Here is a 27,905-nt window from a genome sequence, read left to right as displayed (position 1 = left end):
CAAACACATGCCGAATATCATGCCCAGTTCGCTAGAGCTGGGTAGGAGTAGGGTGAGAATTACCTCTACTGCCTGGGAGCAGTCACACAGTCGAACAATATTAAGAAGTATTTATCATCAATACTCTTAAAACCTCAAGAGAAATTTTAAAACTTAACTTGTCTGAGGCTTAGCTGTATGGCTCCCAATTAAATGAGTGAGTTGTGCCTTTAAATACCCATGCCCTACTGAAAATTCCCCATAGCTTTTTTTAAAAGCTATAAATGTGTTACTGGTGACAGATTTCAGCTTAATAAATTTCAGAAGGTTTTGATAGTTCCTTCACACTTTAGCTCATAAAAGGTGTAGGCAAGTAAGCAGCATCATTTTTCCCACCTTCCACATGATTGGGAAGGATACGAAATCCAGTTGCATTTCATTAGAGCGATTTTGGGGAGTCTAAGATGGCTCATGAGGAAAAGAGGACTCCAGATAAGTCCTTGGTACCTAAGCTTACACGTTGCGCACGGCTCTGAGTGCCCCTCTCCTGCTGTATCAGGATCACAGACAGTCTCAGGCCTCTGCTGACCTAAGGTTTGTCGCTGATGACTCAACCAGAAGACCTACTTAGACCTGTTGAGGATTCACAGCTTACAAGCAATTCTTTCTATCATATAATGATCACTCTTGGGTCACAGATGCCCCCAAAGGACCCTGGTTTCAGAGCAACTTAATCCTTCGTAAGTTGCAGACTCTCCTATGAGTCTAGTCCCGTTGGAAAGCATTCGATTCCAGTGTCAATCAGCTTTTGGCTCTTTTGTTTCCCTGATAAGAATTAAAAGTGGGTTGGATCCTCACAGCGCTGTTTGCAGGACACCCTGGACAGTGGTGGCTTTGTGACTCAGCGTTGAAGTCATTATTTTATAGAGCAGCACAGAAAGGTGCTCTTAGAAGCCAACACTAAAAACTCTCCAACTTATGTCCGTGATTTTCACATTATACATGTTCCTCCCTTTCCTTTCAATATGAATACATCCAACACAGCCCCTGCCTCTCCCAAAGTTAGAGTTTTACAAAAAGTACCTTTGGCATAACTCACCAACTGGTGTCATAATTACAACTTGTTTCACTGGCTTCCTGTTTGGGAACCCAGCAAAGGCAACGGTGAGTGGGCCTGAGACATGCTTTTTGAAAGGTCCATGATTCCACCGATGCCGTCCTTCATGACACAAGTCACCCCTGCTGCTCTGCAGAGGAGTGGCAAACTGATAACCCTATGTACTCAGTCAAAAAGCTATGTGGGGTCATTATTTGGAGTGAGCTTTCTCTTAGGAAAATAGATGTCCAACAAAACAGCCTAAATTTAAATTCTTCAGGGTAGATGAGATCAGATAGAGCATCAGTCTTAACGAGCACCTGTTTACTGCCAGTCTAGGATGTGAGGTTTATCCCCAAGCAAATGTGAATGTTTCTTTTTCCATGTTCCAGGTAATGGAACCAAACCGGAGAAAAGGAGAGGTTCCTCTTGATTTTCCCAGCAGAGGTCACCATTTTCATGATCTGGATGGGTTTTGTGCATTAGAATCCACACATTGAAAGGACTGTAGTAACTGAGCCCTCAGGTCCTGGAACTGAGAACAGATCCTCTACAGGACACTTTATTCTGTGGATAAAGAAAAATAGCAATTGTCTGGAAAACGTAGGTTGTTCAAGCAACCTATGTTTAAATTGGATCTTGAAATTTGAGATGTCTCCACTAAGCTAAAGTAAATACATCTCCTTTGAATATTTTCATGCACATATACCCATGCAACTATTGTTTTTAAATTATTTTGGCTGCTTTAAAATATGGCTTTTTTCCCCCTTTAGAACAATTTAATCCAAAAGAAGAGTCATAAATATTACTTATTGCAAATCCCTGAGGCACTGCGGCATTAGTCATATCTACCTTTAAAACCAATTCTATAGGCATGGAAAATGACAAATGTATATATTGAACATTTGAATTTGGTTTTATAGGATTTAGTGTCCTTAAGTGGCTAGGCAGAGTTATCATGCCCTTTTGTTCCTTTACTTGTGAACTTTTGTAGACTCTTGTCTAGCAGTCATCCAGGTCTTATGCTAAAGGCATTGAACAATACCTTGCGTAGGAGGAACCATTACATTGTCAACAGCCTTTCTAATAAAGCAAGGGATCAAGTAGTTCACACTAGAACTCAATAAAAATACCTTCTCTAAGAGAGAGTAGGGAATAACGATCATAAATAGTACCCAATGGAACTCTTTGAAAATGGATTTTCTGAAAAATATTTGTTGTCCCTCATGAATCATTATTTTGAATATTTCTGTCATGTAAATCTCCCTAAAATAAATTAGGATGAAATGCAGAGAGTAAAGTTACTTCTTCCCCAGTAGATTGCTATGTGTGCAAGCTTAGCTGGTTGCTGAATAATTTTGAACAGTAGAGAGCAGTAGAAGAGTATCAGAGACTATAGCTGGCCAAAAATCAAGATGCTGGAAAACAGAATAAGGGCATGTTCTCCTAAAATGATGTTCGGTTTCTACTGACAGGGAAAGACACTTTTGAACTATATCGTAAATGTATCCATTTTTAGAGAATGGCTAAATAACATCCAAACAGTAAGCTATCAAACAGGAATGTGAGTATTTTTTAAATTTTTTTTTTATTGTGGTAAAAGTCACGTAATATAAAACATACTATTTTAACCATATTGAAGTGTACAGTTCAGTGGCTTAAGTACATTCACATTGTTGTGCAGCACGCACCATCATCCGTCTCCCGAATTTTTCACCTTCCTAAGCTGAAACTCTGTCCCCTTTAAATGCTAACTCCCCATTTCCCCTCCCAAGCTCCCCAGCCCCCGGCCCCTGGCATCTACCAGTGTACTTTCTGACTCTCTGAACTTGACTATTCTAGGTACCTTGTATACGTGGAATCAAACAGTATTTGTCTGCACCTAATGTATATTGGAATAGGAATACCAGTATATATACTGATCAGCTGTTTATTAGAATTAAAGCTGTTTACTTTGGAGGAGTGGAAATATTCAGTAACAAATTCTGTACAAGCTCCATTATCATTAATACCTATAATCTAAAGCAGACCTCAGACTAAGCATATAGGAGTGTCATCAGAATCAGTGTCATTTCGGTGAATGCCAATTTATATGGAACATTCAGGACATTTCCATCAATTTACCAATAAATGTGTTTGCCACTCACTATGTAGTCAAACTAGCCTTTGTAGAAACTACACGATAATTCTGATATTTCCCTTTGGCCTTGGTAACCCCACTGGGGTGGCAGTGAATGCAGCAGTGGTAAAAACAAACAAACAAACAAACAAACAAAAACCAACATCACTGCCACCACGCTTACTCTTGCCAGACACGGAGCAGTCCACATCTATTGTGCTGTTTCCATTTCAAGCCTCACTTGACCACACGTCCACCACTGAATTCTTGGTTCCTTGCCGGTGTTTCTTCCCATCTCGTAAATGGTCCCTGCGTCCACCCAAGCCAGAAACATAAGAATCATCCTTGACCCTCCCTCTTCCTTACCTCCTGCAACAGCAAGTCCTCTGGATTCTAATTCTAAAATATACCTCAAATCCATTCCCTTCTTTCCACTCCACTGTCACATCCCCACCTGGGCCGCCATCACCTCACACCTGCACCACTGCCAGAGCCTCCAGCTGCCCTTTCTCCTCCCAGCAGCAATGTGGTCTTTATATTTGAAAACATGGATTGGATCCTGGCATTCTCCTGAGTGAAACCGTTCGGCTTCTGCCCACTGAGCTGGGAATGCAAAGCAAACCCCTAACAGCTGCCCACCAAGCCCTGACCAGCTCTCCAGGCTTACGCTGCCCCCACTCCAAGTTCTTTCTGACTCAGGACCTTCGCACGTGATGCTGCCTCTCCTCAAAGGCTATGTGATTTGGGGAAGCCACTCAATCTTCTGGGCCCTGGTTTTCTCCTCTGAAAAGAGGGAGCTTGGTTGTTTTCCAGCAGTGATCTTCCGATTTCCTTTGATAAGACAAGTTCTCTTGAATTTATCTTTTAATACCCTTCTACCAAGCACTGATCCTGAGGTATAGGAGAGATTAGCCACGTGTCCATCGGAACATATTTTCCAAGGATAGTACAGGAATACAAAATGCTTTGAAATTGAGATGTAAATGTTAACCAGCACTGTTTTCAATTAATAGAGGGATGTTTATACCATATGAGAAGCCTGAAAGTCTAAAATTACAGCAGGGCAGGAGACTTAATCCTTAGAAAGTAAATTTACTGCTCTCTCCCTAGGCTCTATCTGAACGCACCAGTCACATGCGGGTGCCTAGCTAAATTGGCATTCCAACCATCCTGTATTAAAAGTGTATTTTCAAGGTTTATCCTGTTCTCATCAGTAGGACGGTGTTGTCAGGCTTCCAATTTCAGATTGTCAGACACCCAAACCAGAATTCTGAGCCAAATTTCCTTTCTTCCGTCGCCTATAGCAGATGTTCCTAAACCAGTCTACCACAGAAAATGAAGGTGAATTCTTGAAATATGTTTGTTTATTAACCGAGCCAACCCCACGCCAATTCAATCCAGTTCTGCAAACTTTGTTGAGTACCTCCTAGATGCCAGGCACCTACCAAGTACCAGGCTGCAATAAGTAGGTCCTGGGCCCAGCACTCAAAGGGTTCGCAGTCCAGCAGGCAGACCCAGACGCAAATAAATGATGTCAGAGATCCGGTGAAAAAATAAAGGAAGGTGCTGTGGTCTCTGGGGCAACAGTGCTTATCTCAGCGTGGAGGGATGAGGCAAAGTGTGATGGATGAATAGTATTTACCTGTCAAAGAAGAAAACAACATTGCAGGAAAGGGAGTCGGGTATGCAAACCAACAGGAGTGCAATAGCTGTGTCCTTTGGGGGAATGGCTGGGGTTCCAGAGGGTCTGTGGCCAGAGATAAAGCTGGAAAGAGAGGCAGGCATCATGTTGTGAAGGGCCTGGTATGACCCGTATGCTCTCCCTAAAGTTTGACTGTATCCTGAAATACTAATCGCTAACTGCCACTTTCCATGAAATAACTCATGTAATCCTACAGAGCTAAGATTCCAGCCCACGTCCGCCATCTCTTCAGCCCTGCTATGAACCACTGTTACTCTGCCTCCAAGATAAAAGGATAAAACTCTCTGACCCTGGCAAGTTACCCAACACCTCTGAACCTCCCTCCATCCTCTGTAAAGTGGGAATAATCTGTACAATGGGAATAATTGGGTTGCTGTGAGAACTAAGGTTAGAACATGTGAAATATTTAGCATGGTGCCGTGTACGTGGTATGTACCTGCCATTATTATCATCTTCAACATCATCATTATAATTAATTTTTAAGATTTTAAGAAATGAAACAGCATAACCATATTTGCATGTTAAAAGGTGTCTAAGAGGGCAGGGTGAAGGGAGGCTGGGGTGTTGCCAACCCCGGGGGGCACCATTCACTTTGTAGTCGGTGTGTAAGTGCCCCTTGGACCCAGGCCGCACAACAGCTCTCAGAGGAACGAGACAGGAAGTGATCCAGAAATGATGAAAACGTAAATGGGGGGAGCAGAGAAGAAGGGTCTGCGATAGGTACTTAGGAACTAGGGACTGAGTGGGTCAGGACGGTAAAGCAGTGGCAGCAGACTTGATCAACTGCCAGGTTTCTGGCCTGAGTAGGTGAGCTGAGTGGAGACGTGGGGAAAGCGAATCAACTCGGATGACTGTATGTTTCTGAATATGTGTCTCTAACTTCTTTCCAAACAGAAAATAAACACGGTTTTAGATTAGTGATCTTTTTTTTACTTTAGTGTGTCTTTTCCTCTTAGGAGTGTCATCATAACTGCGATTGACTGTGTTCTTAATAACATACCCCAGTGAGGGTCAGTGCCAGGACGAACGGCAGAATCCTGTTTTGATTTTCATTATAGCCATTTTCGGTCTGGCAAGACTGACCCTGTTATTTCTGAATTAATGATCTCAATCACCCAAGGCGTCTTGTAAGTGAAATGTGGTGCATACAAATGAAGTCTCCTAGTAGTCGTGGGAAGGGTTTTCATCTTGTTAGTGTATGTTTAAAGTACCTCATCACAGGGCAAGAGAATATAAAGTTTTAACGACTGCGGAGAAAAAAATTCTGTATGTGTATCCTTTTGTAAAGACAACCTCAGAATATCCTGAAAATAGAAAAGACAGAAAAATGTTGTGTCACTCCCTCAGCCCCTGGCAAGTCTGCAACCCTGGTATTTCATTCATACCCATTGGTTTGGGATTTTGGGAGACATCTGCATCCCCAGGAGTGGGCAGGTGGAGGGCTGCAGGGTGACTTCCTCAGCCCCTATTGAGTCCCAAAATATCTTTCATATTTTACCTTATATTTTACCTTACTTGTGAGTTAATTTAATAGCTCACATTAGCTGAAACACTTTCAGGGGGAAGGGGGGTTTTATTTTTGCCCCTGCTTTATCCTAAGTGTGTTGCTTAACAAATAGGCCATATTTGAAGTGTAGCTTCACTCCTAAGGGACCAGAACCAGAGCTGTCGATGCCTTGATCACATTCCAGGGTCCATTCTGTAAAGCACACACTTTACCTGAGATTGATGTCACCCTGCTTATCCTTTATCCACTGCTCCTTCCTTTCTTTGTTTGTTTTAAAGCAAAATAAACCCTTTTAATTTTCAAAACAACTAATCGTAAAACAACAATGTCCTACTGTATAGCACAGGGAAATATAATCAATATCCTGTGACAAATCATAATGGAAAAGAATATGAAAAAGAATATATATGTATAACTGAACCACTTTGCTGTACAGCAGAAATTAACACAACATTGTAAATCAGCTATACTTCCATAAAATTTTTAAAAAACAAAACAAAAAAACCCCAACTAATCATAGTAAACATCCAATAATTAGGAAATAAATCTAAAAACAAACCTTAAAGAAATAAACCATCTGTACAATTTGATACAGTAATAATAATAACGACGACGACTAGCATTTGTTGAGCCCTAATCACATATAAGTGCTGTGCTACATCATTTACACATATTACTGTATTTAATCCTCCCAACTACAATGAAAGATCCATTACTTCCATTTTATACGTGAGAAGGTTGGGCTCAGATTTACAGACGCTGATTAGAGTGTTTGTTAGAAATGCCTACAGGCCATCTGCGAGCAGGAACGGGTGCCAGGCAGGGGGGTGGCCGGGCGCCCAGTGGGCTTCTGTGCGGGCCGTGAGTCCACTCCCCTGCTCTGGGGGGTGACTTTCAGTGGTGCTCAGCCCCGACTCTTCGCAACTTCTAGAATAAACTTCCGTGTTGGTGCTGTTGGCATCGGGGCTCGTGATCCAGTTCTTCCTCAGGTGTGATGACCACTTGCTCTCCCCTGCTGCCCTCTCCACAACACTCCTGTCGCTCTTCCGTTCTCTCTACGAGTCATTTTTGAGCACTTTCCACATGCCAAGCCTGCTCTAAGGACTGGAGATCTAGCAGTGAACAAAACCGGCTATTCTGTGTCCATCTCTGTTCAGTGGCGCTTAATTCTGTTGGGCATGGCAGAAAATAAAGAAGTAAAGAAACCACCCTGAATCTTTTAAATCAAACCCCCTTTCCATCTCATACCTGAATCCAGGTTTCACATCAAAAAACCTTGCAAGGGCCTTTTCTCACTTGCCATAGACGGTCTGTTTCTCCTTCTTAGGCGATGAGAATTCATTGAAGGGATCGTGCGGGCCTCGGTGTTTCTCACTCACAAGCCTAAATACTGAGCACGGTTGTACAGGTCTACCAGCTCTTCTATATCAATTTCCCTCTTTATTATATGTTCATTCTCCCAGTAGCTAAAACACAAGAGAAACTAGCCAGTCATATAGTCTTTATTCCTGAACAAAGTGTCTGCCTCAGATCCTTCCATCTTTAACAGCATGGAATAATCTAGAAGAGAACAAATGCCTACTTTGCTAGTCCTTCCTTGCCAGATGCCTGTATCTTTCTTCTGGCCTGTGGTCTGGCTCCTTGAGCTCAGTAGATCCAAAGGCAGCAGCCCCACCCCCAGACACCGTTCCAGTCATTATCTGACAATACTCTATTGACAGTCTCCCTCAGCCTCGTGAAGGGGGAAAGGGTGTGACTGCCGACCTTCTACCTTAGGGAAGAATATGGTAGACCCCTCCTTAATGTTCTTAGGAACTAGTCCTAAGCCCTTAGCCAATGTTCAGGTTCATAAATGATGCTGTAGTAGCACACAGTTTCTCCCGTAAAGTGCAGTCAAGTGTAAGTGGTCCCTTAGAAACTTAATGATGCTGTAAATATTGAACCCATATATTTGAATTTCTTCTAAGAATTGTCAGTTATGCACAATCCTTATGCTTCTCTCTGCTCCCAGCATCAGTGCAAGGAAGTAACTCTCCTGTGGGGCTATGGTTGGAAGTAAGAGCTGCCGCCACAAGGGAGTTACAGTGACTTGAGTAAGAGTAATTACAGCAGTGACTGACACGGTGCTCACTGTGTGTGAGGCTCTAAGCTGAGAGCTGTACGTATATGACTCAGTCCTCCAGCAACCTTCAAGGTAAGCACTATTATTATTCCCCCCCCCTTTTTTTTTAACATCTTTATTGGAGTATAATTGCTTTACAATGGTGTGTTAAGTTCTGCTGTATAACAAAGTAAATCAGCTATACGCATACATATATCCTCATGTCTCCTCCCTCTTGCATCTCCCTCCCACCCTCCCTATCCCACCCCTCTAGGTGGTCACAAAGCACTGAGCTGATCTCCCTGTGCTAGGCGGTTGTTTCCCACTAGCTATCTATTTTATATTTGGTAGTGTATGTATGTCCATGCCACTCTCTCACTTTGTCACAGCTTACCCTTCCCCCTCCCCATATCCTCAAGTCCATTCTCTAGTAGGTCTGTGTCTTTTGTCTTTATTCCCGTCTTGCCCCTAGGTTCTTCAGAACCATTTTTTTCTTTTTTTCTTTTTTTTTTGATTCCATATATATGTGTTAGCATACGGTATTTGTTTTTCTCTTTCTGACTTACTTCACTCTGTATGACAGACTCTAGGTCCATCCACCTCACTACAAATAACTCAATTTCGTTTCTTTTATTCCCCTTTTTAAGAAGAGAAAACTGAAGTACAGAGAGGTTAAGTAACTCACCCAAGATGACCCAGCTAGTAAGAAGTGGGATGAGGATTCAGATCCAGGCTGCCTGTCCCCAGAGTGAATGCCAAAACCTCTGCTCCAATCTTTCTCAATGCTGCAGCAAACGATGGGTGCAAATGATACAGCTGTGACGAGCGGTAGGTGCTGGGGGTTAGCTGGGCTCCCTCACTGTGAGTGGAGCTCCCACACCTGCCATTGGCCCAAGTCACGCCAATCCACGCCTCGGGGGAGGGGCAGGTTGTCACACGTCACAGGTGTTTGGCTCCCTAGGAATGTGAGCTCCTTTGATGCCAGGGTCTGTGAGCGGTCCAACTTTACTGAACCCACTTTCTCTATCGTTCCTCAAGCTTTGCACTTCGTCCTGCAGCCACCCTTCCCCTCCACCAGACTCTTCAGTATTTCAGGAGCAGGTGAAGCCCTGGGAGAGAGATCTGTATTTGGAGATTATACTTCTGATTAAAGTGCAAGCTGCGGGGAGGGGAGCAACAATTTCCTGTGACTTTGAAGGAGGAAATAATTTTCTACTTGACTCTAGAAGAAAAGCGAAATGCAATGGGCAATTGTTTGTTAAAGCTGCTGGGTATGCATTGCTTCATTTAAATACAGTAGCACCCTTTGGCAGAAGAGCTGAAATTTATTCCCAGCGCTTTCTTTTATAAAGCCTTCTACTCTAAATCCAAATTTATACAAGAATAGAATCTTAGAATCAACCAGTTGTTTTTTTATATCCTTCTAAAACATTTTCATAAGTGAAAAAAAAATGTAACCATATTAAAGAAACCTGCCCTTTTTAGAAAAACTAACAATGATTTTCATTTTTGCATGTTGTCTTCCAGCCCAGGCTCAAACTATTAATGTTTTCCATAATGTACTTGCAGCTCATATAAGTCAATATGGTAACTCCAATAACACATCCCCCAGATCTCAGGAGTTTAACACAACTCAAATTCACATCCCACTCACTGTGCATCTCTGACTCAGGCCAGCAAGCAGGCTGTACTGGTCACAGTCACAGAGGCGCAGACCCGAGGGATTGGGCCCCATCGTGGTGCGCACTTCCAAGATCACTGAGGCAGGGGAAGGAGAAACAGGACATCACAAACAGGCTCTTAAAACTCTGCCTGGAAGTAACACCCATTACCTCAGCTCCTTTCTGCCAGCCAAAGTGACACACAGCCAAGCCAACTTCAGGGGAGGTGGGCTTGTACATTTACTGTGTACCTACCTGGAAGGATGAAAGATGGGATATTTGAAAACAGCCCTTAACTGTTCCACAACTGCGTTATAGTCTACCACGAACTGTAATTTACTAAACTGTTTTCCTACTGGTGAATACTCATGCCGAAAGCAATGAGTTTATATAGGATTTTAGAGCATATATTTGAATGTGTTTTTTGGAACCATCACCAAGCAACGTTTGGCTGCCCCTGTATGAGATCTCTCACACTCTCTCTCTCTCTCTCTCTCTGTCTCACTCACTCACGCCCATACACGCACTTCTGATCACCTGTCTGCCCTGTGGCCGCAGGCTGGAAGGTCAGACGCTAACAGAGCCCGGCTCAGCAGTGTGAGCCAGTGCGCCAGCGCGTTCTGATTTGCTCCGTTTCAACGCTACTTCTGTCCTAAGCACCTCACTCCTCCCTGCTGCAGCCTCGCACAGCCGCATGGCAGCAGCCTGGACGCTCGGCCCGAGCGCAGCACCTAGCACAGTGGTCGTGTCCAAATGAGACAGAAGTGACTTTAGAAATGAAGTGAGGATACACTAAACGTTGTGCTGTCTCTGTGAAGGCAGTGGCATTGCCCAGTGATAAAACTGCCTCTATTAATCCAGGTCAGAGAACCACTGTGGCTTTTGAATTGAATTATGTTGTATGGCCAGTCTTCCAGATTACAAAGTGAAATGTTAATGGGGCACCTGAGCCACCTGGCCTGTAGTGGAATAATTACATTTAACTGAAAGACTAATGAGTGAGAGGATCTGCCTGAAGTTATATTGGAACTGGGAAGCAACTCAGCACCCATGGGGGTGAGATAGGGAAGGTGAAGGGGCAGAATCTAGTTGTAAAATTAGAATTGTACAGAGCAGGGCATGAGGCGTAGGCTCCAGAGCCCAGGTGGTCCACAGAGTTGGAGCAAAGGGGCCTCATAAGCTCAGACCAGGCTCAGGAAAACACGTACCACCAGGCCCAAACTGGCAAATAGGGCAATGGAGAGGGAGTCCAAGAGGAATCAGCAACATCTGTAGTTTAATGAGGAAATGTGTCCATTTGTGGACATATAAGAAGCACAGAGAACTGAACTGCCTCCCCCATGAAAGGAAAGCCAGGACTTACAGGAACTAGGAGATATTTCAGGATATATAGGGCTGCCTAGCTTCTAGTTCTGGGGCTACCACTTGTTAACAGTATTCCTTTGGCATGTTACTTAATCTCCCTATGCTTGACTTTCCTAATCTGTAAAATGGGATTAATAATAGTACTTACGTCACAGGGGTGTTGTGAAGTTTAAACAAGATAGTATGTGTTTCTTGTTATTATATATATCATATATGTGTGTTATATGTATATAATATTATACATATTTTATAATATGTGTATATTGTTTAGAACAAGGAGCCACATAGCAAGTGCTTTTAAAATGTTAGTTGCTGTGAGGGGTTCTTGGATCCCAGATGCTAAATGGGATTTAGGATAGGTCCCAGAAATAGAGGCAAGCTAGGGCTCACTAGGGCCAACTCGAGAGTGGAGAATCAGTTAGAAAGTAGAGTGAAGCCATGGTAGAAAGACTCAGAATATGCAAGAACACACCTTTTTGAAGTTGGTTGAAGATGCTGAGGATGCACAACATAGATAAACCTTGAAGACATTATGCCAAGTGAAGTAAAGCAGTCACAAGAGGAGAAATACTGGATGATTCCACTTATTTGGCATACCTAGTCCAGTCAAATTCATAGAGACAGAAAGTAGAATGGTAGTTGCCAGGGGCTGGGAGTAGGAGAGAATGGTGATTTATTGTCTCATGGGCACAGAGTTTCAGTTTTGCAAGACGAAAGAGTTCTGGAGATGGATGGTGGTGATGGTTGTACAATAATGTGAATGCACTGAATGCCACTTAATGGTACACTTAAAAATGGTTAAAATGGTCAATGTTATGTATATTTTACCACAATTTGTTTAAAAACTAAGGAAATTTGTATACAGTATGACTTTAGTTATAATAATGTATCAATTTTGGTTCATTGATAGTAACAAATGTATCATACTAGTATAAGATGTCAATAATAGGGGAAACTAGGTTCAGGGGTATTTGAGAAATATCTGTACTATCTTCACAATTTTTTTGTAAATCTAAAACTGTTCTACAAAATAAAGTTTATTTTTTTTTAAATAGCTCTAGAAAATGGGAAAAACCAGATGAAAAGCTGCTTTGGCTAGAGTGAGGGATAGTTGAGAGAGCTGGAGAAATCATTAGGAGTCTGAAAACAGAGATTGTACATATGGCTTAGGAAGTAACATGTAAGGAGGAAAGGGACTTCAGGAACCAGGAGGTTGGTCTCAGCAGCAGGGGAACAGATGACCATTGACACTGACTGGGAAAGGATTCAGGTCCTCAAAGTGGCTTCATGCTCACCCCAGGCCCACCTTACATGTGTATAGGAGAAAATCATAAAAACACACATACTGTCAGTCAAGGGCATTTCAAATTCCAAAGAGGGAAGATTACTAACCCTGAATCCTTGGACATTTCCTTAAAGCAAAACAGAAAGCCGACAATTAGGAATGGACAGAATGGTATAGAGCGGGGCAGGAGGCCCTGGCCCCAGAGTCCCCGTAGTCTGGTGGGTCCAAGTAGATCTGAGCACCTAAGCAAGTCAGGGCTGAACTGTAAAGTGTTGATACTGTAAATCAGATGTCATTTTACAGTAAGATTTATCATTTTAAATTCTTGTCCCTAAAAGTCCCTAGGAAGTCTTTATGAATCAGATCTAAGTTCAACACATATTTAGCACCTATGAAGTTCTATATTTGTCATGTCTGCCCATGTCATTTTAATTCTCATAATAGCTAGTAGTAGTATTACCATAGAGTATTATATGAAGAAACTAGACTCAAATCATTTGAGTAACAAGTGATAGAGGAAGGAATCAGACTATGATCTTCTAACCACATGAACGAATTGTGAGTTTCTAAGCTCCTTCCATAACAACTGTTAAACCAAATGAAATCAAATCATATACGGCAGTGAGGAGTTTGCCTAAAGCGCTGATCAAGCCAGACATCCTGGCTACAGAGGAGGTCCTGGAGGAGGCATTGGAGAGCAGATGTGGGCACAGCACAGCCCTTTTTACAGAATGTATGCCCTGCTCCTCCCCCGCTAGGTGCCAAAATGTCAGTAGGGTGGGCATTGTTTTGAATATCTGCACAGTGCTGTAAAAGTTGGGCACGCACAGATTCTGACCAATCCGCACGGGAAGAGGGTGAGGAAGCTGTGAGGGATGCAGGATCACATGTCACAGTGTGGGCAGAATGAGGGGGAAAGGATGTGGGCCTACTGTGACAGGAGTGGAATAAGGGGAACATGCCCTCAGCAGCTGCAGGAAAGTGGACATTAGGGTGGGGCTGCAAGAGGGACCAAGGGCCCTGGGCTGAGGTAGGAGATCAGCAAATACAGTCTATGCCATAAGTGAAGAAATGTTTCAAAATCAGTTAATATGCTATGAGAAACGTCAATACTAGACTCCTCATATTTTTGAGCTTTCATAGTCCACTCCACTTCATTTATTGGGATACTTTCAATGCAGCTCCCAGAAAAGGAAAGACATGCACCAGAATGCAAAAATGGTCTGGAAAGATTAGCATGAAACTTAATATTCACCAGCTCAGCCTCCACTGGCCATGATGGTGTTGCACATAGTAGGTGGTCAAGAAATGCTTTTTGAATGAATGGTTACAGCATGGAATAAGTAGCATCAGCATGTGTATGTGTGTTTGTGTGTGTGTGAGTGTGTGTATCTGTGTGCAGTTTGGGTTACTATGGGAAGTTTTTCGTTTTGTTTTATTTTTTTAATGTATCTATTAATATTTTCCACCATATATTCTGCCTTTGAGGTCAAGAATCATGTAGTTAATGTCATCTTTGTAACTATTCGCAGCTTCTGTGAGGCTTTTTCCATTGTGGGATGGGATCTAAACTGATACAGTTTTCTAAATTCCAGACTTAGTTAAAATGGTGATATTTTATTTAAAATGCTTATCTTAGCCCATCCTATTTCATGCTGGCCCATAATTAGAAGCACTCAGGTAAAGGCTGGACAAACGACTACATTGGATGGGAATGGGAGTAAAAAATTCAAGGATCCCTTCTGACTCTGAGTCCATTTTTCTGTGACCCACCCCCCAAATCCCCCGAGGTCAATATTCTGTTTATAATCATATTGCAAATCCACTCACAGGTGGATTATAGTACTTGAGTATATTGTCTCCACACTGCAAACCAATATTGTTTAGCCATCCATTTAATGAAATGAAAACTCCAGCCACTCACTTGCAACTCTTACAGAATGTGCCTGGGAACGTGGATGGAGATAACCAGGAAGCTTCAGGGGACACTGGCAAAGACACTGGTTTTAGGAAAGGGTGAGGCTCCTCTTAGTATAGTAAAATGTCTCTCTTTAATATTTTGAAAAATTTGGGCCTGTTGGCTAAAGCAATTAGTAGTCAGTACTAATGACTTAATGCTGGATCAGATCTGATCTGGTGATACGTACAACTTTACCCTTCTGCTAACTGCTTGTGCCTTCAACCAGTCCAGAACTTAAACAACTAACAATAGGAAGAAAAAAATCCCTGACCTATTTTTTGAATCTTCACATGATGCAGAGATAAAAATAATTTCTCTGCACTAATTAACTGAAAAGTCTTGGAACATTACAGCCTGGAAGGTTTCCATTTCTAAAATTGGTGCCCAGAACATTGCTAAGTGGTTTGCTTTAGGGAAAGATGTGCTGGTTTTCATTAATCCATCGTTGAGCTTTTCAATGGGAATAATTCAATAAAACCTTTGTATTACTTTTTCTCCCAGTTAATAACAAGAACATAATGTATTTTGGGAAGGACAAATGTATGACTAATCCTTCACTCCCATGTGTGATTCTTCTTATGCATCTTTTGAGTTCCATGTATTTGATTAACCATTCAGATAACTACACAAAACGCAACTTTATTTTTTTTTGTTTTGTTTTGTTTTGTTTGTTTCCCAGGGAACGTATGTATTTTATTTAAAGAGCTGGCAAAACGAGAAATTCACAGGGATTGCTTCTTATGCAGTAAGCAATTACAGAAATCATATACTCATGCATTTTTAAACAACTGGGGTGAGAGAAGCACCTCTGATTTTTCAAATTTGATTTCAAACATTTACACAGCTAACCTACCTTGTAACTTCCACACATAACTTAAATGAGATCTAACATAAAATCAAAGTAGTCGAGGTGAGTCAGTCAAGGTCTTAAACATGGAACTTTACAGTTCCATAGTTATGGCTTCTTGTCTTGTCCAATTTATGAAATCAGAGAGCAACATTTTCTCCTCCCACCACCTCTGTTCTTATCAATCGCATGTCTTGTGGAGAGCGGAACTAAGGCTGACGGAGAAACACACACTGCTGCCCGTCAGGTTTACGGAAGCGAGTCCTGTCTCGGAGGACTTCTTTTCCCCTCTTCCTGAAGAAACCAAATAGATAATTGTGGCTAGAAGAGAGAGAATTTGAATTCTTTCGATGGAGACACTTTTGAACACAGTTGAGTTGATAACTCTACCTTTGAAACTTATGTCGGAAGTAGTTCCATTTACGGTCAAGAATGTTGGGGGAGGGAATCACAAAAACAAAATGTCAAGTCAAGGTCATGGGTGCTCTCAGGAAGATAGGGTGCCTTTTAGAACCTGGCTCCAAGAAATGGGGAAGGGACGGCAGTTCAAGGACCTTCCAGCAAATTCTTAGTGCAGAAGAATCAAGTACATGTAAACGTTTTTAAAGCGGGAGGGCAAGTGACCCCAACTGTTCATTCTGCTCCTCTGACCTCGTGTTGCATCAGAAGAAAACGACAACAGCAAAAATAATGATGATAAAGTAAAATAGTTTCTTTTTTCCATCAGAAAGCTGATGAACCCATATGATCCCAATAGTAATCGCACTTGTAATTTTTGTTCTTGATTAGTGACTAGGGCATTTCTGATAATAATTTGCAAACTTAGGAAAATACATTTGTTCTTTTTAATAGAGGGTAATTAAAATGCTTTAGTAGCCAATGGAGCACTTGTGAAGATTTAAACTTGGTCAAACCCATGTTTGTTTAAGCAAAGCCAATATGTGTGTGTGTCGTTCTGGAGGAGGAGAAAGAAGGAAATCAATGAGCTTGTATATAAACAACTCACTTTTACGTGAACTTGAGGCCTTGGCCCTTCTCCTAGTCTCTCTCCTTTTAGGATCTCATCCAAGCTCAGAATTTTAAGCTGTGTCATCTGTGGAGATAATTAATTTGGGAAAGAAAGATTCACACTGACCGTGAGAGTAAAATATTGGATAGGCTTTTCTGGGTAAAAAGGATTAGACTTTGTTTCAGAGACAGCCAAATTCCATCATCATCTGGGAAGCCAGCCTGGGGATGAGGCAGGTTTCCTACCGCTGATTAAAGAGTGGGGAGGGTGAGGCAAGAATATACAACTGTCGTCTGCTTTCGTACTCCAGCTCATGGTCTTTCTGTTTCCCCTAAACTGTTTACATCACAGTCTTAACACAACTGTCATTATAACATATTACTTTAAAAATAGATGAGAGGACAGCCACTTTTGAAGAGTGTGGCCAAGGAAAATTACCTCTGCCATACCACTGTCCCGCCCAGCTATGCTCTTCTTAACTGTGTCATCTTCAGGAGGAAATAGTACAACCTGTGGACTGAATTTAGAGGGAAGTCCATTTAGCTCAATGAAAGGAATCGTTTGTGTTAAAGCTACCTGGTGGCAAACTCTTGATGGCCTTAAGAGTTTATAAGGTGCCAGGAGTAAAAATTGTTCGGGTTGAATGGCCATCTGTTATCATTTCTGGAAAGGAGATTCCTGCTTTGGGTTGGAGCTTATGCTACGGCCCCTCTGAGGCCACTAAGAACTGGGAATTTCCCTCACTACCAAATCTGCATTTGCAGCCCTGTCCTCCCTCCTGGGATCAGGGAGCTGTAGACTTGGCCGTGACCTCAGAGGCCATCTTGTCCAGCCCTATACAGAGAGGTTAAGGGACCGCCATGGTCCCTTGAGCTCCCGTCCCACTCCTTCCAACGCTGCCCCTTAAGTCTCAGGGGGGAGAAGTACTCCCCCCTTTCAAACCAGCTCCACCTCTGCTTTCCATCAGTGGAAGCATCATCCTCCCGACTCAGAGGAGCAGACACTCACTACCACCTGCCTTCTCCTTCCTTTGCCTCCCACAGCTAGTCATCAACGTGACTAGTACTGTTCCAGTGTCATTCTACGCCTCCCCTCCTCATCCCCACCACTGCCACTGTGGTATCACCTCCAGCCTGTCAATAACTGCCTGTGAATGTCACTGATTCCAGTCCTACCCCTTGGAGCCATGATGCAGACTATCACCAGCTACTACCATCTACCGCACAGTCTCAAGGTTGGAAGAAACCAGAGAATTCATCTTGTTCCACCTCCTACCCCATGCCTGACCCCCTACTAAAACATTTCCTCTTTTATCGGTATTCCCTTTCTCAGAGGTCATCGTGGCTCCTCCTGTCTATAGGACATAAAGTTCTTACTCCCTAGCTGTGCAATGATGCCTTCCCTCTCATCTCCTGCCAAGTCTGGCCCCAGTTTATCCTTCCAGCTGTCCTTTCACCAACATCAACCAGTGAGGCTCGTCTTCCCACTCTTCCATGAACACTCTTAGACATTTACGCCTACAGTGACAAAAGCTGATCAGCCAAACTAGCTTTAAAAAGCAAAAACAGGGCTTCCCTGGTGGCGCAGTGGTTGAGAATCTGCCTGCCAATGTAGGGGACACGGGTTCGAGCCCTGGTCTGGGAGGATCCCACATGCCGCGGAGCGACTAGGCCCGTGAGCCACAATTGCTGAGCCTGCGCGTCTGGAGCCTGTGCTCCGCAACAAGAGAGCCCGCGATAGTGAGAGACCCGCACACCGCGATGAAGAGTGGCCCCCACTTGCCGCAACTAGAGAAAGCCCTCGCACAGAAACGAAGACCCAACACAGCCATAAATAAAATAAATAAATAAAAATAAAATAAAAATAAAAATAAAATAAAAAACAGGAGCTGTTGTTTAAAAAAATAAATAAATAAAGCAAAAACAGAGCCAACTCACATGAAGTAAATGGTCCAAGGCTAGAGCTGGTTTCCTCAACCTTTGTCCTCAGGACAAAGATCTCCGTCTTGGTTCTTCCTCCCTCTGTGTTGGTCAGCCCCCTCCATGTAGTAGTAAAATGGCCACCAGTAGCTCCAGGATTATGTCCTCTGAGCAGGGCAGCTTCTCTCTACCCATGGTTCCTGCAAAGGTCTCAGGATCCAGTCTCATTGGACTGGTCTGGATCAGGCACACATTCTGAACCCTCGCAGTGGCCAGGTGGTTAGGGTGCTTTGGGGAACAAGGTCAGGTACAGGCCCACCTGAATCACAGAGCTAAGGGTGAGTTTAAGGAAAATCAGGGCACTGTTATCAAAAGGTGTGGGACGGGAAACTGCAGACATCCCCTCTACCCCACATGCTCTGCCAGCTCTCCTCGGCTTCTCCAAAACCCAACCCAGGTCTCACTTCCCCCAGGAGGCTGTTTTGTAAGCAGCCTACTCTCTATGACCCCTGAATTCCTACTGTACTTGCTTTCTGGAGCATTCAGTGTCTCTACAACTAGGTGCTAAGGTCCTTGAACGGGGAGACCACTGAAGATCTAATGCATCTTTACTTCTTGATTTTTCTCATTGCACCTAGGACTGTGCTTTGCACAATTGACGCATAATAAATTTTTGTTGTGGTGGAGATGTTGGCTAATATTAGCATGCATGTGTGTGTGTCAGAAAGAGGGATGAGGTGCATGGAGAAAGCAGATGTGCATCTCCATAGAAACGTAGCAGCGGGCAGCTGCTGAGCCTGGTGGCCGCATGATTGATGCAGACATTTGGCCATCTTGGTAGCCAGGGTTGAGGCCTCGGCTAAGAGGATTTTGCATCCTTCCATGACGGGCAGTAAGATGATGACATTACAAGGTGCACTGAGTGCAGACTATTTTGTCACTCTGACCTCGGTTTCAACAGGAAAGGACAAAAATAAAGACCAAAAGGCAAATTAGAGCAAAGAATGAAGACAAAAAGTAAGAGGGACATTTTTAGGGGAAATAAGGAAATAAATTAGGAGGAAAACTCAAGACCATGGCCAATGGTGACAAGAGCCACTTGTTCTCAATGAAAAGAAGGCCTATTTGCTCTCATACTCTTCCCTTACAGCCTAATTTTACCTGTTTTCTTCTATGTGTATGATCTGAGTGTGTGTGTGTTTTGATTTAGAAATACCTCCTCCCTCTCTCTCCTTCCCTCCTTCCTTCTCTCTCTCTCTCTCTCTTTCTCTCTCATTGTCAGTGTTCTCTGATCCAGTGACCCTTTTCTCAGTAACTAGTTCCATATGTTTGTTGACTTCTACTTGTAAATTAACGTTAAGAAAATTCTTTTGGCTAAGGTCATGTCATCTTGTTTTTGCATTCCTTCTAAATGCGAGGGATTTGTTTCGTATGGTTTAAACATTTTAAAGGATAAAGAACTTGCCTGTGTCCTACAAATGAAACAAGGTCTTGTGTTGTATACAGCTGATCTAAAGAAGATGTGCAGGATATTTGGGGGTTAACTTTGGGTCTGATGAAAGAGGAAAGCTTGCATTCTTGAAGAGTCTCTAAGAAAAGGAAACCACAGGCCATCATAATAGATCTGGGTGAGATTTGGGCATCATATACCTTGGTTTCTCAGACTTTAATATGCTTAAGAATCACCTGGGGTTCTTGTTAAACAGACAGATTCCTGGGCTTCACCCCAGGGATTCCAATCTGGTAGATCTGGGGTGATCCGGGAGTCTGCATTTCAACAAGCATCCCTGGTGACTGGGGAGAATGGGTCACAGACCACACTTTGGGAAATACTGACCCAGGCCAACCTCCTGCTTTTAGGCAGGAAGACACTTCATCCAGTAGTTCTGAAGTGACCTGTTGGGCATCACACTGCCAAAATAGGCTTTACCTCTATAAGCCTCAATTCCTTATTCCTTAAAGCAGGAGTAATAGTGTTCTCTATTTCCAAGGGTTATTGGGAGGATTACATATGATAGTATACGTAAAGCCCTTTGCACTTTGCATGCCTAATACATAATAGGTTCCAGTTAATGCTTAAGTATTATTATCATCTTATTGTTATTATTTTTGGCAAATTACTTCCCTGATTGAACTCTGTTTGCCTGTAGAGCTTGCCAAAAGGTACCAGGGCCATTCGGGATGGACTGGCAAAGTGTCCCTGGGGAGGAAGAAAAGTTCTCCAGAGCTGGGCACAGACCCCCTTCCTCAGTTTCGGCAGTGGGTGACTGACATGGGACTCCACTGTCCCCAAGTTAAGGCCACCCATATGGGAGCTTTTCCTTTGTCCTGTGGTGGCTGTGAGCAAGGCAGTCTGTCGTAGACATGGAGATGTTGGATCAGATGGTAAGCAGACAAAAGTCGGTTGTTGAGGGTGGGAGTGAAACGCTAAGAAATGTCAGTAATGAGAACCTCTCTAGCACATGAAAAAAAGTCACCACCTTATAGAAGGTTAGTGCTAAAAGACACCGCAGCAAACCCCTTGTCCAGCGCCTTCCCTCCCTCAATCAATAAGTGAGAAATGTACCTGGTCCCAGACAAAGCTGGGATAAGAGCCCAGTTAATTCCCTTCCTGAACAGAAATAAACAAACTCATAGTACCTTCCTCATAGTATCAACAAGGGCCTCACAGCCCGGGCAGATTTTAATATGTGAGCACAAGTTCATAACCTTGTAATGCAGACCGGGATCAAATGCTTATGCAGGGGCGTATTTTCTCACTGCACTCAGAGTGTCATTGTTTTTCCTTCCCACCTTGGGGAGCAAAATAGCCCTTTCAGTCTAAAGGAACACTCTTGATGCAGTAGGAGAAAATGAACCTTTTTTCCTTTGTGTCTGACTCTATTTCTCATGTACAAAGAACTTGTGTTCCAAGGAGAGCCTGGAGATGGCAACTGGGATCCTAACAATCACGTTTACTGTTCAACTACACAAGGGGGCCGTCTGTCGGGTTTAATGGTCCTCTCTTTTAAAAACAGGAATGACCAGCCAGTTAATAAAAAACAGCCCTGGCTGAGTCCTGCTCGGGCTGCTTAACTTAGATTTATATTAACACATGAAAATATAAGCATCACCTTGGTCTGATGTGAGCACATCCCTCTCCCGGGTTTGGGGTTTCATCTAAACCAGCACTCAGGGACTTCCCTGGTGGTCCAGTGGTTAGGACTCCACGCTTCCACTGCAGGGGGCCCAGGTTTGATCCCTGGTGGGGGAACTAAGATCCCACAAGCCGCGTGCTCGGCCAAACAAAAAAACAAAAAAAAAAAAAATAGAAAGAAAGAAAAGAAGAAAAAAAAAAAACCCCAGCACTAAGTGTAAGTCTCATCTCTGTGGATAAAATCAGATGATGAGCGGGCCAAAGGAGTCAGGCACAAGGAGAATGCGTCTGCTGAGATCTCCACAAGCCACCTCTCTCTTTCTTGTTGTGGGACCTGGTGTGCGCCTGCCATTGTGAGGCTACGGAAGAGATGGGAACAAAAGCTCGTAAATGTGCTTGGTGAGCGATGCCCATTGGAGCCGCTTGGTATGTGGACCCCAGCCTTTGTGAGGGGTCAGCTGGGATTTGTGAGAGCCCGTAACCTGCCACGTCAGGAAGATCGCTGCTGTTTTCAGCAACGGAGAGCTGGCGGCAGCTGCCAACATTTTTTTTTTTAAACTCAGACCCCATACTGCTCCTATCCTGCTGATTCTTTCAGTGTTCCTCTCCGAGTGGCAGATGGTGACAGTTCTCCAGATGTTGCAGCTTTCGTGTTCATCTGATGTGTACATGGTGCGCCAGGGTTATTTATGTCAGCAGACTCACACACCCAGCGTACATGGACCCAGGTGTGTGCTTCCCAGGCTGGCTGTCGTAGTGGCTTCTGTACCGCCCAGGTGGAGGTGTTCAGCCCAGACTGGGTCCCTCCCATTTTCCAACCCTCCTGGCATATGATGGTTGCATCCCACTCCTCTGGAAGGGCAATATTTGCATTTGAAGCTCAGAATGGTTTCTGGAATTATGGAGTACCTCTAATCTACTTGCTCTCCTCCCTTATGTGACTTTAGTCTCCCAGGCTGTGTGAGTTCCCCAGAACATCGAAGACCTGGGTTATGAAAAGAAGTATTTCATGTTGACCTCCGATCCAATTTTGCTAGGATTTCAGCAACTCTGTCCCCTTTGTCGTTTCCCCCTTGGACAACCTGGGGCAGCTGCCCTCAGTACTGCAGAGGCCTGACAGCCCAAGACTACAAGATCCTTTGGTGGCCATCTGTAGTTTTGCCTGCCCCTCACCGGTCTTCCATCTGGGAGTCTTATGTGAAGAACTGCTCTTCCTCGTCCTCTCTTTGATTTTATTGGGGGTTGTCTATCACAGTACCTCTCCTTATTGGCCACAGAACTGGGCCAGTTGGATTTCTTGCCTAGGACTTTACTAATTGAAATGAAGAGTTTCCCTTCCTAGCCGTGAAGCTGGGGAGATGGGCTCATGACAGCTGCCGGCAGCCACATCTCACGCTTCATGGAAGATGCCAGTCTGCAGGAGAGTTCAGCCGATCATCAAAGAGGAGAAGAGACAAAAGACAGAAAGGGCAGTGTGGGCCCTGGTTTCACTGTCCCAGGACCCAGCTGGCCACCTGCCCTTCCTTCGGCTTAGTTACTTGAGCCAATAAACTCCCCTCTTTGCCTTTAGATAATTTAAGTTGGATTTCTGTTACTTGTGATCAAGAGTCCTAGCTAATGCAGTCGGCTTGACCTCCGTTATGAAGTCTCTCCACCCTCCTCTGGCCCCTCAACAGCATCTCCCCTGCCAGTCTCCAAGGGCAAGGAGGTTTTCCTTCCAAATGTGACGGGTGATTCTGCATGCTGTTGGGGAGACAGCCACTGTTTCCAGGGATGACAGTTCTTTGAGCTCCTAAAGATGGTCTTGGGCTTCTCCCAAACTTAGAGCTCTAGCTGTGGAGAAGTTCATACCAAGGCCCCTCTTATGACACTTCAGAGACTCCGAAGCCAGGAGGAAAATTGGGAGCCCTTATAGCCTTCCTTGACCAACAAATCTAAGGTTCCCAGAGAGTGGCTGACCACAGCAGTACGTATCTCAGCCTATTGTGGGATACCCGCTTAATACAGTCGGCCATCTTCTCTCCTTGGGAAGTGGTCCCTCAGCCAAATAGCTGCCTTTTCTTGAATACAGCATTTGATTTCAGGCAATACAAGGGCTATTTTTCTCAGTCCCAAATCATCGTGGTTGCCCACTGCCTTTGTCCTGGAGTACCATCACAGAAAAGCATATGTTTTTCTACTTCCGTGTATGTAAGTATATTATGTTTTCCGTTCCCAATCCTGAGGCAGAATCTGCCGCCAGAATCTTTTGATGAATGTCCTATAAGGTTACAGCAAAAGGAGATGGTTTCTTGGTGGTATTTAGAGTTAGGCTAAGAACAGGGGCTGTGGAGTCCAGCTGCCTGCTTGGACTCTCAGCTTTATCACTTACCAGTGGTGGCCCCTGAAGCCAATCCCTTAACCCTTCTGTGTCTCAGTTCCCACATATGAAAAATGGAGATAACCACAGCACCTGTTTTGCAGGACCATAGTGAGGAGGGAATGTTCTAAAAGACATAAAGGCCTTAGCGTAGGTTCTATCACGTTAGCAATCATTTAGTAAATGTTACCAACAATAGGAACAGTTGTTTCACATGGAGCCTGTGGGATATGGTTGCTTACATTATGGTCAGATATTTTGTTTCTGGGAAATGGGACTTGGCAAATTTGGCAGAAAGAAGGCCAGTGGGGTGCAGGAAGAGACAGATGCTGGCATGACCTCTTGCTTGGGCTAAAACCCACCGCCCTAAGCCCTCCTCTCCAGTACAAGGGCAAAGGGAGAACCCTTGAACACCAGCTGCCACCTGGTGTTGGGAAGCCTGGCCACATACCTGCTCTCTGCTTACCCCCAAACAGGCTGTCTTGGTGGGAGAGAGGGGATGGGAGGTGAAACTTGAAGGGTGGGAGAAAAGTCGCCGACAGATGGAGTGAGGAAGTCTCGAGAAGAGGATACAGCGTGGGAGAAGGCTTGACGTCAGGAGCAGGAGGGGTGGGTGAAGAGGGCAGGTTGAGATTCTCCTTTGTGGATCAAAAGGAGCAGAGAAGAAAAGCAGCCGATGGAATACTTGAGTGTGCGGCCATGCAGATAGGCACGGGCTCCTTGGCTCCCTTCTGTGTCTCTTTCATGGCCCTAAAAAAAAAAAAAAAGCCTCCTCTTCCCACTTCTTACTCAGACATGTACATCTGCAAACCCACCAGCCCCTTGAGCTAATGTTTGTGCTTAAAAGGCATGATTAAATCCTGGACTTAATTTATGCATTTCTTTGATACTGATGCAGCTGTGTAAGCCGTGGTTATTTTATTTACATTTCATCTGACTCTCCCTTTCTGATTTTTGCTAGACTGCTTGTTTCCTTTTTTTTTTCTTCCCCCCCCCCCCCCCCCGCTTTTCTGAGCTTTGGATCTGTTTGCCCATGTATATTAGGTTGAAGAATATGAAATTGCTGATTTTACCCCACTTTTGACCTACCAAAACATCCATTTCATAGGGTTCAAGTGAATTTTTTCAAGTTTAGGTTATAACCGTGAGTTTCCAGAGGAGTGGGGCAAAGCCACGTGCTCTGAGGACCCACCACTGAGGTGTAGCCTGATGGCGACAGAAAGCTGGTTAACCGTCCAGAGCAGAGAAGGGACATGAGAACAGCCCTGCTCACGCTTGGCCAGCAGCGTTCTGTGCCAGCCACCGCTCCTGTGTTCTTGCTCGTAATCCTCACACCAACCCCCAAACATGGGTACTTGGGGTGTCCCCCTCTGTGATGAGGGGACAGAGGCACAGAGAGGTCAGGGAGCTCGCCCACAGTTACACAGCCAGCAGGTGGCAGAACTAGGATTCGAACCCAGACAGCCTGGCTCAGGAGTCAGTGGCTTAACCACTACACTATAAAACGTTTGTCCAAACATATATACAGTGGATATATTGTATGTATGTATGCAATATATTGTATTACTCAGCCATAAAAAGAGTGAAATAATGCCATTTGCAGCAACATGGATGGACCTAGAGATTATCATACTATGTGAAGTAAGTCAGACAGAGAAAGACAAGTATCATATGATATCAGTTATATGTGGGATCTAAAAAAATGATACAAATGAATTTATTTACAAAACAGAAATAGACTCACAGACATAGAAAACAAACTTATGGTTACCAAAGGGGAAAGGGGGGGAGAGGGAAGGATAAATTAGGAGTTTAGCATTAGCAGATACACACTATTGTATATAAAATAGATAAGCAACAGGACCTACTGTATGGCACAGGGGACTATATTCAATATCTTGTAATAACCTATATTGGAAAAGAATATGATAAAGAATATATATATCTGAATTACTGTGCTGTACACCTGAAACTAACACAACATTGTAAACCAACTATACTTCAATTTTTTTAAAAAAGAATATAAATTTAAATAAAAACAAATGCAAATGAGACAGAGAAAAAAAAAAACGGTTGAGCAAACCATAGAGTAGTCAGCAGTGTTCATGGGTCCATTGCTGCAGACTGCACTGTTATCATTCATCAAATACTCCTGCCCAGCCTTGTCAGCTATTGTTGGCTTGGATGAAGTTGCTTTTCTGGATAAGCTTTAATATAAGTCCATTAATAATTACCTACTTGAGGATTTTATTTGTATTTGGCATTTTACCACCACCTCCCTCTCCTCCTTTCATCTCACGCGTGTGCAGCATCTGAGACTTCCAAAGCCTTTCACCTTCATCTTCTCACTCATCCCTCACAATCTCCTGGACGAGGAAACTGGCGTACTGAGAATGGAAAGCACTTTCCCAAGTCACACATGTGATGCCTGTCAGGCAGACACTGGCCGTCACTCCACAGGAGGCTCTCCCCAGGACTCGGTACGTCAAAGACATGAGTGACCCCGCTTCACGCTTAGGGCTGCGTGACCTTGGTGAGGCGATCTGCCCTCCCCCAGCTTCTGTTTCTTTATTTTTAGTTGGAGGTATTCATACCTACAGGATTGGGGTTCATCACTGTCTGTGAACTTCTTTACATTGTAGACACACCAGAGGGCTAGTCCTTCCTTTGCGCTCTACTCGAGGCTGGCTGTGCTGGGATACTGAGTCACAGCCATTGGCTCATACTGACACCAGGTCTATAGGGTATGAAACAAACTAAGCTGAATGCACATTCTTCACCACTCTCTCATTGTAACCTAATGTAGTGAAATGACTGCTTTCAGAGTCTTCGTTTGCCAGGTAGGGACAGTAATAATTATACTGACTCCCTAGAGGGCTCTGTATGAGGATAGAAGGAGGTGATGGGTGGAGCTCAGGGCCCGGTGCTTTACAAGATCTCAGGTGACGTAGCTGTTGCTGTAGTTGTTGCTGTTGTTTGTGGTGGTGTTACTTGTCCAACAGGCCTTCATATTCAACCTGACCAGCAGAGGAAGTTTCCAGTCCTATGGGACATTATAAACCTGTAAACATTTTTCTGCTATTCTATGGCTACTAAAAAAAATACTTTTACTAGATTTCAGGACGCCAGCTGTCATTTTATCATCCATTCCCTGCTATTTAGTGACTTTCCCAAGGAATAGTTAGGTCACGTGAAGATTTCTATTTTTATCTGGGAAAAAGCGGGGGAGAATTTGAATAACATTTGGGGGAACGAAAGGATTGTCATTTTTCCAATGGACCTGTTTCCACCATGTGTCCCCTTGTCACTAGCAGATTGTAAAACTATAAACCCTCCTGTTCCACACTAAATCATGAGTCACATATCAGGAAAGAAAAATACCTTCTGCAATCTGGCCAGCAGCTCCCTGACACTTGCTTCACCTAGATGTGGCCCATATGTGGTTACTGTTTATTTCAAATGATATTTTAAAGTTAACTGCTGCAGTAGTAATGAAAATATTTTAAAGTCTATGTTTAGTATGGCAGGGGTTGGGGGGAGAAACCGTATTCCAGAGTGAAATTAAACTGGCCTTGTTTAGCTTATTTGCTTTGTTTCTCTCACCGGAGTTATCACCCTTTCAAAGGTGTCAGCTCTTAAGCTATTCATTCCCTTGCAGTAGACTTCAGGGGGCTGCAGAGAGAGGAGGAACTACCCTTAGACTGCCCCCTAGAGAGATCCCTGATGGTGGTGCCTTACTGTCTGGACCCCCCATGGGACCATCTGGGGTCGAGGGGTGCGAGAGGGTAGGGATAGCGAGTGGCTTTTGACCATTATGTAGACAAATAGACAGAGAACGCAGAAGTGTGGCTTTCCTGCTT

The 27,905-nt window shown here is 43.8% G+C and overlaps 1 protein-coding gene and 1 long non-coding RNA gene across 2 annotated transcripts in view; one reads left to right on the top strand and one right to left on the bottom strand.

The window, feature by feature from the left end:
• Positions 1-27,905, top strand: part of SCFD2 (sec1 family domain containing 2) — a 410,854-nt gene that overhangs the window by 313,899 nt on the left and 69,050 nt on the right. The window lies entirely within an intron of this gene.
• On the bottom strand, positions 7,118-9,242 carry LOC133092153 (uncharacterized). The gene is made up of 3 exons (XR_009701029.1): positions 9,190-9,242; positions 7,652-7,869; positions 7,118-7,572 (listed from the first exon to the last, which is right to left on the bottom strand). It is a non-coding gene; the product is annotated as an uncharacterized LOC133092153 (long non-coding RNA).

This window comes from Eubalaena glacialis, chromosome 5, assembly GCF_028564815.1.
Source record: "Eubalaena glacialis isolate mEubGla1 chromosome 5, mEubGla1.1.hap2.+ XY, whole genome shotgun sequence".
Taxonomy (NCBI): domain Eukaryota; kingdom Metazoa; phylum Chordata; class Mammalia; order Artiodactyla; family Balaenidae; genus Eubalaena; species Eubalaena glacialis.
The sequence above is the reverse complement of the archived record's forward strand: the minus strand, read 5'-3'. Positions and strand labels throughout refer to the sequence as shown.